The sequence below is a fragment of the Cajanus cajan genome, chromosome 5, assembly GCF_000230855.2.
Source record: "Cajanus cajan strain Asha chromosome 5, NIPB_CcT2T_4, whole genome shotgun sequence".
Classification (NCBI taxonomy): Eukaryota; Viridiplantae; Streptophyta; class Magnoliopsida; order Fabales; family Fabaceae; genus Cajanus; species Cajanus cajan.
In genome coordinates this window covers 18,869,018-18,883,573 of record NC_138521.1, presented here as the reverse complement: position 1 = coordinate 18,883,573, position 14,556 = coordinate 18,869,018, and positions in this window count along the sequence as shown.

Below are 14,556 nucleotides of genomic sequence, written 5' to 3'. Positions count from 1 at the left end.
AAGGTTATGTTGGGACTAGATATAGCCCAATTAGGGTGAACTCGTATAAATCTTGTGTCCAATCTCTCTCTCCTTACCCTTTTAGTTATTTATTTAAACTATTGCATTCATGTTTATACTACTACATAACTTGAATCATAAACAAGTAAACTTATAAGCTAATTTTAGAAAAGACATTTTGCTCTAGTACTTAGAAGATTGGTCTTATGAATAACAAATATAAAAAGAATAGACTTTTACAAGGAAAACAATTCAATCCTTTTCTTGTATTATAACATTCACTTCAATTGATAGTAAAGTTTGGCTCATAGAACGAAGCACACTTAATAGTGTAAGAGAAAATATTCTAAAGAAGTGATGGCTATGCAGCTCCTAGCTATGTTTATTCTAGAAGAAGCTTCAACAAATAGATCTCCAAGCTTTGATGGAAAATATTATTATTACTCCATAGACAAAATAATGTTTTTCCTTGACTTACAAGATGTGGGTCTACTAGAAATATTAGAATAAAAACCATATGTACCTTTGAAAACACTAGACATAGGATTCATAGTTGCTAAGCCAAAACAAGAATGGAATACTAATGAAAAAGTAAGATATTTGTTGAATGTGAAAGAAATGTTCTATCTGACTTGTGCATTAAGTAGAATTGAATATGACAAAGTTAGAGAGTGCAACATAGCAAAAATATATTTGGGAAAAATTAAGAATTGCATATAAAGGAATAGACCAGGTAAAAGACTCTAAAGTAAATATTTTAAGTCACTAGTTTGAAATGTTTAAAATACAAGAACAAAAAACATTATTTCATCAACAATCTAAGATGCTACCTTGTGCTAGGATTTTTTTTTTGAAATTCTTCACTTGAAAGTTAGAACCAAGAAATAACACTAAAGGAGATTTTAAAGACAAAGCAAGAAAAGATCAATTATAAGTAAGCTAAACTCAAAGATAAGGGAATGGACAAACTCAAAGAATTTCAAGAAACTAATAAATTAGAATTAAAGATAAATTTTGAAAGTTAACACTCAAGAATTTCCTAGATTGGCACTAGAATGAATTATAAAATCAATAAAGACTCAAATGTATTTCAAGTATTAAATTGCAATTTCAAGTCACATATTTTGGTGACAAAATAGTTTTGAATAATTGCAGTTTTTTTTTTTAAAAAAAAATCATGCTCTACTATTTTTTTTAATAAAAAATCAGCATATTTTATTTTGCAATTTTTTTACACTTTTGATTTCTTTTCTTTTGAAGCTATTTGTGACTTTATATATATATATATATATATATATATATATATATATATAAAATTTGTTACTCAATATTTTTAAAAGACTAGAACTCAAAATTGCAATTAATTACAATTCAAATTTTGAACTAGAAGTTTGGTGTGTTTTTTTTTTTAAATTTGTTGTGCACACTTTTTTTTTATACCAAACCTAGATTCAATGAATCAAGTTCATGTGGTGGATGCATTGCACATTTGAAATTTCAATTCAAATTTCAAATTTCAATTCACCAAAGTTCAATTTCAAATTTGGAGTAAAAAATGCAAAGGAAATTAAAAAAGATTATAAGGAAACTTCAAAACATAATGGAAACCTAACCATATGAACTTGCTAATGATCTAATACCAAGCATAAACTCAAAATCATAAATTTAAAAGTTCATCAAACTCTCGACCAACAGTAATTACTCATAAGAAAAATTAGATCAAACACAAGTTAAGAACAAACTATAAAACATATGCTAAGGAAGGGCTAAACGTAGCTCTAGATATAAAAACTATGTATTCCAAAATTCAAATCATGCAATATTTTTAGATTTGGATTTTCAATTTCAAGCTTTCTCACATCAATTAAGACTCAAAATAAAAGAAAAATAGGCACAATTTCACTAATTCTAAAAGTAACACATTTTGGTTCAAGAATTACTAGATCTACGATTTGTATGAACCAATTTTTATGAGACAAGCTAATTCTATCAAATTTCTTGCAAAAATGTAAATCTACATAATGAGTATATCACACAAGACAAGTAAAAACATATTTGAACAACAAAAAATTCAGAAAAATTAGAAAACTACACCTCCATGGATGATTATAGGCCCTTGATACTAAAATGATAGAATCAAGGTGGAGTTGGAAGCTAAATTTTCCTATGCTTGACTCCTTGCTCCTTCAAGCTCTTTCCATGGATCCAAACTCAAAATAAACTAAAAAAAATGGAGAGAATTTAGAAGGTGAGGTGCACCATTCTCAAGGAGAGATGAGAAAGAAAAGGTTCTTGTCACAAGGAAGATTTCTTTGATAAAAGAACTCAGAGATAAATTATCCTTAAAGAAAACTACAAACCTTTGAGAGACAATTTTTGGAATGTGTTCACTCAATGTAGACACCCAATTTCGTCCGGGGGGCACACAAACAAAGAAATGGACCTCCATTACGAAGGGAAGGGGCTTCCGAAGTAGGCAAACAACAAGACAAGACATCAGAAGGCCTAAAGGCCAAATAAGGCGGTTTCAGTAGCCCGAAACGGGCCGTTCCAAAATCGGAACGGGTCGTTCCAAAAAATCAGAACGGGCCGTTCCACAATCGGAACGGGCCGTTCTGAACCCCGAAACGGGCCGTTCCAATATAAGAACGGGCCGTTCCAACGTAACTGAAATCAACTAAATATTTTGGGTGGAACAGGCCGTTCCAATTCCAGAACGGGCCGTTCCAAACAAGGCAAATATGGAATGGGCCGTTCTGGAAAAGGAAAATTTGTGTTACTTTCTACTCTGGAACGGTTCGTTCCATTTTCAGAACGGGCCGTTCCAGGGTACGAAATTTACACATAATAATTGGGCTAGAACGGGCCGTTCTGGCCCACTGCTGATCCCTATAAATTGAAGTCTTGGGCACAGTTCTCGAGGCGGCCAGAGAAATTTTGAATAAGACTCCTTTGAGCACGAAAATTCTCTATCTCTCTCCCTTCTATTATATTTTTTTGAGATTTGTGTCGCATTTCTATATTCTCTCTCCCTCCTATTGTATTTCTTGAGATTTGTGAGGCATACTGTAGTGTGAAAGGTCGCCACAAAGCACCTTTTCCATATTTGAAGATTCAATAAAGCTTGTTCAAGAAGTATTTCATTCAATCTTCTTTTCTTCTTTTTATTCCTCATTTTTTATTTCCTTTTTATTATAATAAACGTCATAATGTAGATATTTTAGAGAAATTGCTTAATTTATATTTTAAGTATGTAAATAAACATTATTAAAGGGGATTTAATATTTCATCTATTAATTCTTATTACGTTATCTTCATCATAGGGTACCGATTTAGGGCGTTGTAGGGGTGCTTAATACCTTCCCTATACGTAATCGACCCCCGAACCCAATTTTGGTTATCAAGGCCATTATTGGATCTTTAAAAACCTTTTCTTTTTCCAATATTTTGAGTAAAATATTGGTGGCGACTGTCGCAACCCAAAAATTTCCGATCTTGCGACCTATGGTTTAGACATCCTTTTAAAGATCTCATCAATTAAGGAATGCCCAAACACCAGACTAATCCTTAATTAATAGTTTTGAAAATAGGTTCATGGAGTCGCCACCAATATTTTACTCAAAACATTGGAAAAAGAAAAGGTTTTTAAAAGTCCAATAATGGCCTTGATAACCAGAATTGGGTTCGGGGGTCGGTTACGTGTAGGGAAGGTATTAAGCACCCCTACAACGCCCTTAATCGGTACCCTATGACGAAGTTTAACATTATAAATAATAATAATATAAATATTAAATCCCCTTTTATTGATGACTATTTACATGCTTGAAATTTAAATTAAACAATTGACTCTAAAATATCTACATGATTATTTTTATTATAACAATGTAAAATAAAAGAAGAGAAAGATAAAACAAGAGATTGATGAGTAATACCTCGTAACAAGCTCTATTAGATCTTCAACTATGGGGATTTTAGGTGCTTTGTGGCAACCTTTCACACTACAATAAGCCTCACAAAACTCAAGAAGTACAATAGGAGAGAGAGAGAGAAAGAAGGGAGAAATTTTGAGCTCTATGGAGCTTTGGACGAAATTTTGGAAGTCCCCCAAACTGCTGGCCGAGATTCTCTATTTATAGGCATCAGATGTGGGCCGGAACGGCCCGTTCTGGATTCGGAACGGCCCATTCCGGATCCGAACGTTATGCAGTACATTTGCACCCTAGAACGGCCCGTTCTGAAACCAGAACGGCCCGTTCCGGGGAACCAGAACGGCCTGTTCTGATTTCAGAACGGCCGTTCTGGGGTACAGATTTTAAGCCCCCTTGATTGGTTCGGAACGGCCCGTTCTGATTGAGAACGGCCCGTTCTGGACTTGGGAACGGCCCGTTCCGATTTTGGAACGGCCCGTTCCGGGCCACTAAAAAATTGGTTTGGGCCTTTGGGCCCTCTGATGTCCTATCTTGTTATTTGTATGCCCCCGGGACGAAATTGGGTGTCTACAGCTGCCCCTCTTTACTTGTCCTTTGGAATAGCTGTGTTGCTTTTCCAAAGGCAAGTAAAGACGTAGACATTTCGTCCAGGTCTTCTTCCCGTCTCTGTGTTGGTGCTTCTGCGTTGCTTCCCTTGGACAGGTGTATTTGCTCGTATCCTCACCCTTTAGAGCAGTTGAGCATTGATTGCGTACTCAAGGTTGATAAACTGTACACCTGATCTTCAGTCTTCGAGTAGAAGCTCCATTGTTTCTCTTGTGATAATGTGTGCCTTTATTTGTTGCTTGTTGAAGAGGGAGTATATTATGAGCTCAGCCTCTCCAGGCTGGACTGATATTTAGGGCTTCAGCCGGCCCACAGGTGGGAGCTCGATGGCAATCCCGATTTTGACTTTGAAGAACTCGACGGTACCCTCATTGTCATTCACTGATTTGAGAGGCTCGACGGCGGCTCTCGATCAAGTTGTGCTGATTTTTAAGGCTTCAACGGACCTATGGTGGGAGCTCGACGGAGGTCCCGATTTTGACTTTGAGGAACTCGGCGGTACCCTCGTTGTCGTAGTAGTTTCGTAGCCTCTCCAGGCCGTAGTATTTTCGTAGCCTCTCCAGGCCGTAGTATTTTCGTAGCCTCTCCAGGCCATAGTATTTTCGTAGCCTCTACAGGCCGTAGTCTTTTCGTAGCCTCTGTATGCCGTAGTATTTTCGTAGCCTCTACAAGCCGTAGTATTTTGTAGCCTCTTCAGGCCGTAGTATTTTCGTAGCCTCTTCAGGCCGTAGTATTTTTGTAGCCTCTTCAGGCCGTAGTATTTTCGTAGCCTCTTCAGGCCGTAGTATTTTCGTAGCCTCTTCCGTAGTATTTTCATAGCCTCTCCAGGCTGTCTGCTGGTGTTGATGATGTGATTGCCCCTTGACGAGGATTGTTGATAAGTGGTGCCCTTGTGTTGGTGGGCAAAGGAGTAGATGGTTGACAGAGATTCTGGTGTTGCCCCTGCCATGTGAGTATTGTGATGCCTCTCCAGGCGAAATGCTGAGTCCTTTTGATTCATTGATTGTTGTGGAATGAAAGACTGCCCCTAAGTGGATGGGCAGGAGATGTTTGTTGTGCCCCTGTGTTGGTGGGCAGAGAAGTGGATGGCTGGCGGGGATTCCAGTGTTGCCCCTACCACGTGAGTATTGTGATGCCTCTCCAGGCGCTGCTTGTGATAGATTTTTTTTTAAGTTCATTTTTGTTTAGCTTCGGCTCTTTCATGTTTGAAGCTTTCCTTTTTCTGCTATTTTTATAAATGCTTCGACTTTTTTCAACATGTATGAAGCTTGCCTTTTTCTATTTTTTTTTATCTTTTGTTGTCATCATTGGTGGAGGGATCACATGATGATGTTATTTGTTGAATCTTTATTGATGAGTGTTATTTTGGAAGCCACTCCTGGCTCTGGTTAGGAAGTCATTCCTGGTCTTGGCATTCTCTTAGATCATCCTTCATTCGGTTGAGGAGTAGGGCGCGATGGCCTTTTCATGCTTATAGGCTTTCTTGTTTGATTGTTGAGCTTTTATGAATGCTTCGGCCTCTTGATTCCTCCAGCAAGTGATGGATAGACACACACAAAGAATGCAAAAATGCAAAAAAAAAACATGCAAAGCAGAAGTGGATTGGATTTTTTTCAAATTTCTTTTTTTTTTAAATGAACTTATACCCTTTTGTGCACGCTTGTGCCCTATGCATGTTATGCAGTGATGCTTCTATGCTAATGCTTAAAATGCAAATTTATTTTTACTTTCAAGAAATTAATTTATGTGCATTGATCAATGACATGGACTGTTAGCCTTTAGCCCTGTCGAATTCAGTGTTGCTTCTTGAACCTGAGGTTTGTGTAGTTCTGCCCTCTTGCTTGTACCGAATATGATATGTTAGCTCTTAGATTAGGTGTACCTAGACTCTGTTCTAGGACACCTCCATCTTCTCCTTGTGAGTTTTCACTGTGCATACTCCGTGTATCTCTCAAATTTATCTTAATGCCATATAGGTCAAGAGGAAAGAGAGGAAGAGGATACATATATATTTTTTGTAAAAGTTTTGGTAGAAAGGATTTTTTTCAAAAATGGTTTATAGAAGAATGGTTGGCCGAGGTAGGCTAGTGGTTTAGGCTGATGACCAAGCACATTCAAAGTGAGGAAATCATTTTCTGCGTTAGCTTATTATTTCCTTCAAAGTTAAGCGATGACTTGGGATTGCATATTGATTAAATGATCTTCTCGAGCCACCTTTCAGTTTTCAGCTCGGGATGCTACTTTGTCCTAACTTTTGCCTAGGTTACTTGAGATGTGTTCCCTAGGGGACATTTTCTTTTGATCCTTACTTTTGCCTAGGCTACCCTTTTTGTTTGTGAGTCTCCTAGCGGACCTTGCCCTAATTTTTGCGCAGCCCCCTTAGTGGGTTTCCTGCCAGGCTTTTGTCTTTGCAGCATTTGTGATCATCTTTCATTCATTCATTAAAGGGGGATGCCCCTTGCACTGATTTCATTTGGACTTTTATCCACAAGTCATGCCCAATTCGATTGATCTTTATGTGTTTTTTTTATTTCGTATTAAGCCATTGTTTCTGACGACGTCCTTATTTCAAATGTACTTGTTCATTTAAGGTTTGATGACGAGGCTTAGAGTAGATAAAAGGGAGAAGAGAAATGAAGTAGAAAAGTGTATGGCATTAAAATATAATTGTCAATTTACACGTGCCCATTTAATGTAGCTTGAGGGCGCGGGCATGCCCCAAGTTCGTGATTCGTACACAGAGGAAAAGAAGGAGGTTGCCCCTTAGAGAGGCTTAGGTCATCTAATTGTAGAGCTAGTCCTTCACTTGCTTGGATGTGGCGCTTCAGAAGATTTTGTGTAGAGGGAGGGCCTTTGGCTTCTTCTCTCATGAAGGTTTTCTCAACCCATATCTTTCCTGAGATGTAGGAAGAGGTAGAAGCGATGATAGAGCTTTCTATGAAATCTCGAGAGGAACGTTCAAGCTGTTTCTCAATTTTCAGCTCGAACAGACAATGTTTTTTTATTTATTTATTTTTTTATTTTTTTATTTTTTTATTTTTATTTTTTTTGCCTAGAACGCCCTTTGCGGGTTTTCATTCTAGCAGCTTCTTAACAAGCAATGCTTCTCTCTTGTTGAAATCACCTTTCGAGAAAGCTCTAATCGTTTTGTCTCAGTGTTTGAGAGATTCGTCATCCTCAGGTTCTTACAAGTCGTTAGGAGTGTGGGTTCGTCCATCCCTATTCCGCCTAGATTTCACGGTTGCACGACACGGCTTTGTCCTCTTAGGGCATCTTGATGATTTACCCTAAACTCTTTATGCACGGTTTGCTTCCATTACTTCCGACTAACGCACATAGGTTAATTTCCCTTTTTATTCTCATTTATTCTTTTCCAAGGAGGGATATGCTCTAAATGAATGTAATGCAGAATGTATAAAAAGTTGAGAATAATAAATATCAGTCTCATTGATTTATTTATATGTGAATGCTCAAATAGATTTTGACAGTATTAAGTGAGAGTCTATATTAGATTCTAAGAAGACTTACTTTAAAAAACATATCAAAGCAAGTGCCCCACTATAGTATTTTTTAAAATCGATTTGGGCTTTTTTTTGTAGAGCACAAGTACTGTCGTATATTAGAGTATTCACTTCTCTTAACTTTCTATACATACTGCAACCTAATCCTCCTTAGCTAATAAAATAAAATGAATGAAATTAATGAGCTAATCTAGAATGCATGTCATCTTTTTTTTTGCCTAATCTTTATCATGTTTCTATTATCTAAAAGGGAATGATGCATGGTAAATAAGAGACTTCTTTTATTGATTTTTTTTTTTTACAAAAAGGAAACTATCTATATGATGTTAATGGAATGCTGACCTAAGAATGTACGAAGGGGTATAAAATTATTATTTTTATTTTTATTATTTTATTATTATCTATTTGCTCATTTTAAAATTCCAATCCACTCTTATTAGAAGAAATAGTACAAACAAATGCACACACACAAGCTTAATCAATGTACACCCACGAACGATTGTGTTCAAATCCTTGGTCTGTGGTCCCTGTCAAGAAAAGTGTGTGGTATAGGACGGTTATAATCTCACTGGTCTTTAAGGCCCCCAAGGTGCCCCCATTACAGGGACCCAGTATCTCTGTCGCCGTCACCTGGCAAACTCTAAGGTCTGTCACAGTATTTCAGGCTAGAGTAATCGGTTATCACCTTGAGTGTGATTTCCGACAAGGCTCGCAGGCTCTAAGGCCAAACTTGGGCCGGTCGTACGTCAACCACTCCCTATGGTTAATACCCTCATGCCCCCGGGTGTAGGGGGAACTGTTGTGTGCAAAGATTTGTGTACAATTTTATTTCAAATAGGTGCGAAATTTAAATAAGCAAACAGATATCAAAGCCAAACAAAGAAAACAAACAAGGTAAAGGGGGAAAATATTTAAATTATTATTTTTTTATTTTATTAACTTCATCAATTAAATGGGCCTGACCCTCTTTAAACTTCCCCAGTGGAGTCGCCATCTGTCGCAACCCGAAAATTTCCGATCTTGCGACCTATGGTTTAGACATCCTTTTAAAGATCTCATCAATTAAGGAATGCCCAAACACCAGACTAATCCTTAATTAATAGTTTTGAAAATAGGTTCATAGAGTCGCCACCAATATTTTACTCAAAACATTGGAAAAAGAAAAGGTTTTTAAAAGTCCAATAATGGCCTTGATAACCAGAATTGGGTTCGGGGGTCGGTTACGTGTAGGGAAGGTATTAAGCACCCCTACAACGCCCTTAATCGGTACCCTATGACGAAGTTTAACATTATAAATAATAATAATATAAATATTAAATCCCCTTTTATTGATGACTATTTACATGCTTGAAATTTAAATTAAACAATTGACTCTAAAATATCTACATGATTATTTTTATTATAACAATGTAAAATAAAAGAAGAGAAAGATAAAACAAGAGATTGATGAGTAATACCTCGTAACAAGCTCTATTGGATCTTCAACTATGGGGATTTTAGGTGCTTTGTGACAACCTTTCACACTACAATAAGCCTCACAAAACTCAAGAAGTACAATAGGAGAGAGAGAGAGAAAAAAAGGAGAAATTTCGAGCTCTATGGAGCTTTGGACGAAATTTTGGAAGTCCCCCAAACTGCTGGCCAAGATTCTCTATTTATAGGCATCAGATGTGGGCCGGAACGGCCCGTTCTGGATTCGGAACGGCCCGTTCCGGATCCGAACGTTATGCAGTACATTTGCACCCTAGAACGGCCCGTTCTGAAACCAGAACGGCCCGTTCCGGGGAACCAGAACGGCCTGTTCTGATTTCAAAACGGCCGTTCTGGGGTACAGATTTTAAGCCCCCTTGATTGGTTCGGAACGGCCCGTTCTGGTCTAGAACTGCCCGTTCCAACCTATATTTTTTTTAGGCTTTTTAGAAGCCCAGAACGGCCCGTTCTGATTGAGAACGGCCCGTTCCGGACTTGGGAACGGCCTGTTTCAATTTTGGAACGGCCCGTTCCGGGCCACTAAAAAATTGGTTTAGGCCTTTGGGCCCTCTGATGTCCTATCTTGTTATTTGTATGCCCCCGGACGAAATTGGGTGTCTACAGCGACTCCATGAACCTATTTTCAAAACCATTAATTAAGGATTAGTCTGGTGTCCGGGCATTCCTTAATTAATGTGACTTTTAAAAGGATGTCTAAATCATAGGTCGCAAGATCGGAAATTTTCGGGTTGCGACACTCAATAACTCAAAAGTGTCATGAAATTACAAGAGAAGGGAATTTATAAGGGCATCTCCAACGGGAGGTTCTTAAGTTTAAGCTCCCATTGCTTATAAGAAAATTGCATTGGAGCATGCTGACATGGCAATGTAAGTGCTTAAAATTTAAGCACCGTTCATTATATAAGACATGGTTGCTTAGGAATAAAAAAATAACTTAATATCTACTTCCTTCCAAATTCAGTCTACGCACAAGCCATATGTACACTTTTGAAGAAAAAAGTATATGCTACAGAGTCTGTAGTATTTATTTAGTGCATATTTATTATATAATTTCTTTTTATTATATAATTTTTTTTATTTTTAATATTTAATATTTTTAACGCATTATAATGATTGTGTGATTTTTTAAAATTTGTTTTATTCATATTTATATGTTATCCATAATAATTAGTTTTTCTTTAGATTTATCAAAAAATGAAATATGAGTTGTCAAAAAGTGGAAGTGCTTATAAACAACTACCATTGGAACAAAAATTGTAAAAATATAATATGAATTGCTTATAAGTAATGTGACATAATGAGACCCATTTAAAGTAGATGAATTTTTTTTATAAATAACTCCTATTGTAAATGCTCTAAGACTAGGTAGCTTATGGAGCAAACTAGGATAACCATGATTCAAAAATGAATCATGTTTGCTTAACTATGGTGAGCTAGGAATGTATGACTAATATGCAACCATGTAATTTAATATTTGAATTGAATTCAGCTATTCCATGTGTGCCTCTCCACTTGGTCAACCACATGAATAGTTTAATTCATACAAATGTTAATCCATGGCCCAAATATTTGAAATGCTTTTTAGAGGTTAATAACATTAATGAGAATGCATGTCAAAATTAAATATTGAGGATAAAGAGTAAATTTTTTTTTTTAATTTTTCGATATAAATTTTATATTGTCAATTAATTAAAATTCATTTTACATAATAACTTTAAATTAATTATTTCCAGAATTATTATTATCATCATTTTGAACAATTTATACTTAGATGACAATTTTTATTTTAAAACAATAGTTTAAATTAGCATAAAACACACATTCATGAAATGCCTATATAAAGTCTATTTAGATGACAATATTTTTAAAAATATTTGTGTATTTTAATTAAATTCTAAAAAGTATTAAATTGTACGAACCTCTACTATTTATCGATACTTTTTATATTTGGCATAATTATGAATTTGTAGATATAGTTCCTAATGAAGACGTAATTATAGTTGTACAAATTAGTTTTTAAAAATTTAAATTTATTGATAATTTCAAGTGTAGCACAATAGGATTCCTATTTTAAAAAAGTTATTGAAACAATTTATTAAAACAAAGTAATAAGAAAAAAAAATATCTTGAATGCCATAATATTATCATTTAATGAATGACCTTCTTTGATCCAAAAATTATTGCATCCTTATCCGACCATAAAATGAAAGAATGAGAATGAACTAAACTAAGAGAATAAATATATAAAAAAAATAAGAAAGAAAAACTTTTTTTTTTTAAATTATATCAAGAAGTTTTTTCACAAAATCATTTGTGTGAGTGTGACACCCTTCTACCCCAACATTAATATACAACAAATGTAAACAACAATTTCTTTTTTTCTTTCTTTTTGAGTAAATAAAACCTTTCATAGTTGACAAATGTCTCAAATATCACAAGGTAGAAGATTCACATTCATAACTCATAAATCATAACTCCAATGTAAAAATTACAAAAGAAAAGAAGTTAAGATTTTCAATACAATTTAGTGACAATAAGAAATCATATATATATATATATATATAATAATAATAATACAGGAAATATAAATTAACTCCAGTAAAGGTGGCAGTGCCTCCAGGTTAGGAATTAATTTATAACTTTCAAGTCATGTAATAAAAATAATATAACAAAGATGTACATTTTGGTCTTTTATAAAAAATGTTCAAAATTACCAAAAGAATAGAAAAGGCTTTTAAAACAATAATATCCCAACTAAGCCTAGCTACGCTCGATGTCACATCCTATCAGAGCATGCCCAACTGAACCCTTAAGCCTCATCACCAACATCCTCATGATGATGAGCACCTGCAACATAATTTAAACATATACAAGAACAACAAGGGAGTGAGAAACATCTCACTCAGTTTCAGGTGCAGAAATAAACGTTAAATAGCCCACACACACACAACAAATATAAGTCACATGTAAATAACATACATAAATAATCAATATCACATATATATTCATTTATCATGCTATGATGTCATGGACTCGACTCATAAATGCATGCATGTGGCGCCATAAGAAAGTTTCACATATCATCACTGGTGACCCTAAGGTACACCTTGTTAGCATGTTACATCGTGGGTGACCCTAAGGTACACCTTGTTAGTCGTGGGTGACCATAAGGTACACCTTGTTAGCATGTTACATCGTGGGTGACCATAAGGTACACCTTGTTAGTCGTGGGTATGCGGCCTCAACGGCACACCTGGAGTAATATATGCATATGATGCATGTCATACATTTATAATCTCATTGACTCAACATTTAACTTATTACATAATTTCATTTAGTACATCATGTCATTATTTGTCATAGTCTCATAATCATAGTTTGTCTCAATAGTCCATTCTTAGGTCTCATGTCATTTGTCCATATTTCACATGATCATGTCATAAATACTCCTCATAAGGTTCGCACAGGAATTTACAGAGATCCAGAGAGCATTCTTGTTCATATTAAAACTCATTTATTATTAACATTAATTTCATATTCATTTATTACTTTCAACAAAGAACAAAGTAGAGTAAATAGAAAATCAAACAGAACAACGACACCTTCAACAAAGAGCAAAGTCGAGTAAATAGAAAATCAAATAGAACAACGGCACCTTCAACAAAGAACAAAGTAGAGTAAATAGAAAATCAGACAGAACAACAGCAAGGGATTGAGATTACATAATCATTTATTATTTCCAACAAGAAATAATGTAGAGCAAACAGAAAATAAGACAGAACAACGGCAAGGGATTGGGGGCCAATCCGACAAACAAACTATCCAAGAACTATCCCCACACCCCTGAGCGAGGTTTCTCACTCCCCCCATTACCTGGATAAGCGGAGTTGAAACTTGAGCAGGGCCTCCTCCTCTGGATTCCCTCCTTCTTTCCCTCTCTTTCTTTCTTTCTTTCTTTCTCTCTCTCTCACTCTCTCTAGAATTTTCACTTTTCACTCAGTTATAATTTTTCACCCCCCTTCAGTCTCTATTTATAGGCATCCTGGGGTCCCCGGAACGGCCCGTATTGAATTCGGAATGGCCCGTTCTGGATCCTTCGAACATAGGCAAATTTAGCAATTGGAACGGCCCGTTCCAAAATCGGAACGACCCGTTCCCAAAAAGCAGAACGGGCCATTTCAAAAAGCAGAACGGCCCGTTCTGAAGTTTACGTTAACACTGATTGACCATAGTTGGAACGGCCCGTTTCCAACTAAGGTCTTTAGGCAATTTCATAACCTTGGAACGGCCCGTTTCCCTTTGGGAACGACCCGTTCTGGAAATACAAAAATGGGTCCTTTTCTTCTTTGGAACGGCCCGTTCCACTTTTGGAACGGCCCGTTCTGGTCCCTCAAAAACAACTTATTTTTATTATCTGGAACGGCCCGTTCCACTTTTGGAACAGCCCGTTCCAGCCTAAAAAAATAGAATTTATAAAAATTTTCATAAATAATTTTAAATTAATACAAACTTCTATAAAACCCCTTTAATTAATAAATAATAATCAACAAGAAAATTCAGGGTGTTACAATTCTCCCCTCCTTTTAGAAATTTCGTCCCCGAAATTTTCCTGAAAATAGAAATGGATAAGCTTCTAACACCTTGCTTTCTAATTCCCATGTAGCACTTACTACCTTATTGATGTACAACTCTATCAATCTCTCTAAGAAACATCTAATGTTCATAAGTACAAGGTGCGCAATCTCGGTAAGCTTATCCATAAAATCAAATTTCTTAAGAATATCATACATAACTACAACTAAGTCCATAAATACAAAATCTTATTTCCAAATTAGGATGTCTAAAGGTCGCGTAAATTTGGGAGTTTTTTGGTGTTCTATCTTAACTTTCTGACATACTAAGCAAGCATACACAAATTCCTCCCCTTTCCTCTTCATGTTAGGCCACCAAAACATCTTTTTAAGGTTTTGGTATATCTTAGTAGCTCGTCGATGGATACTAAGGTTACT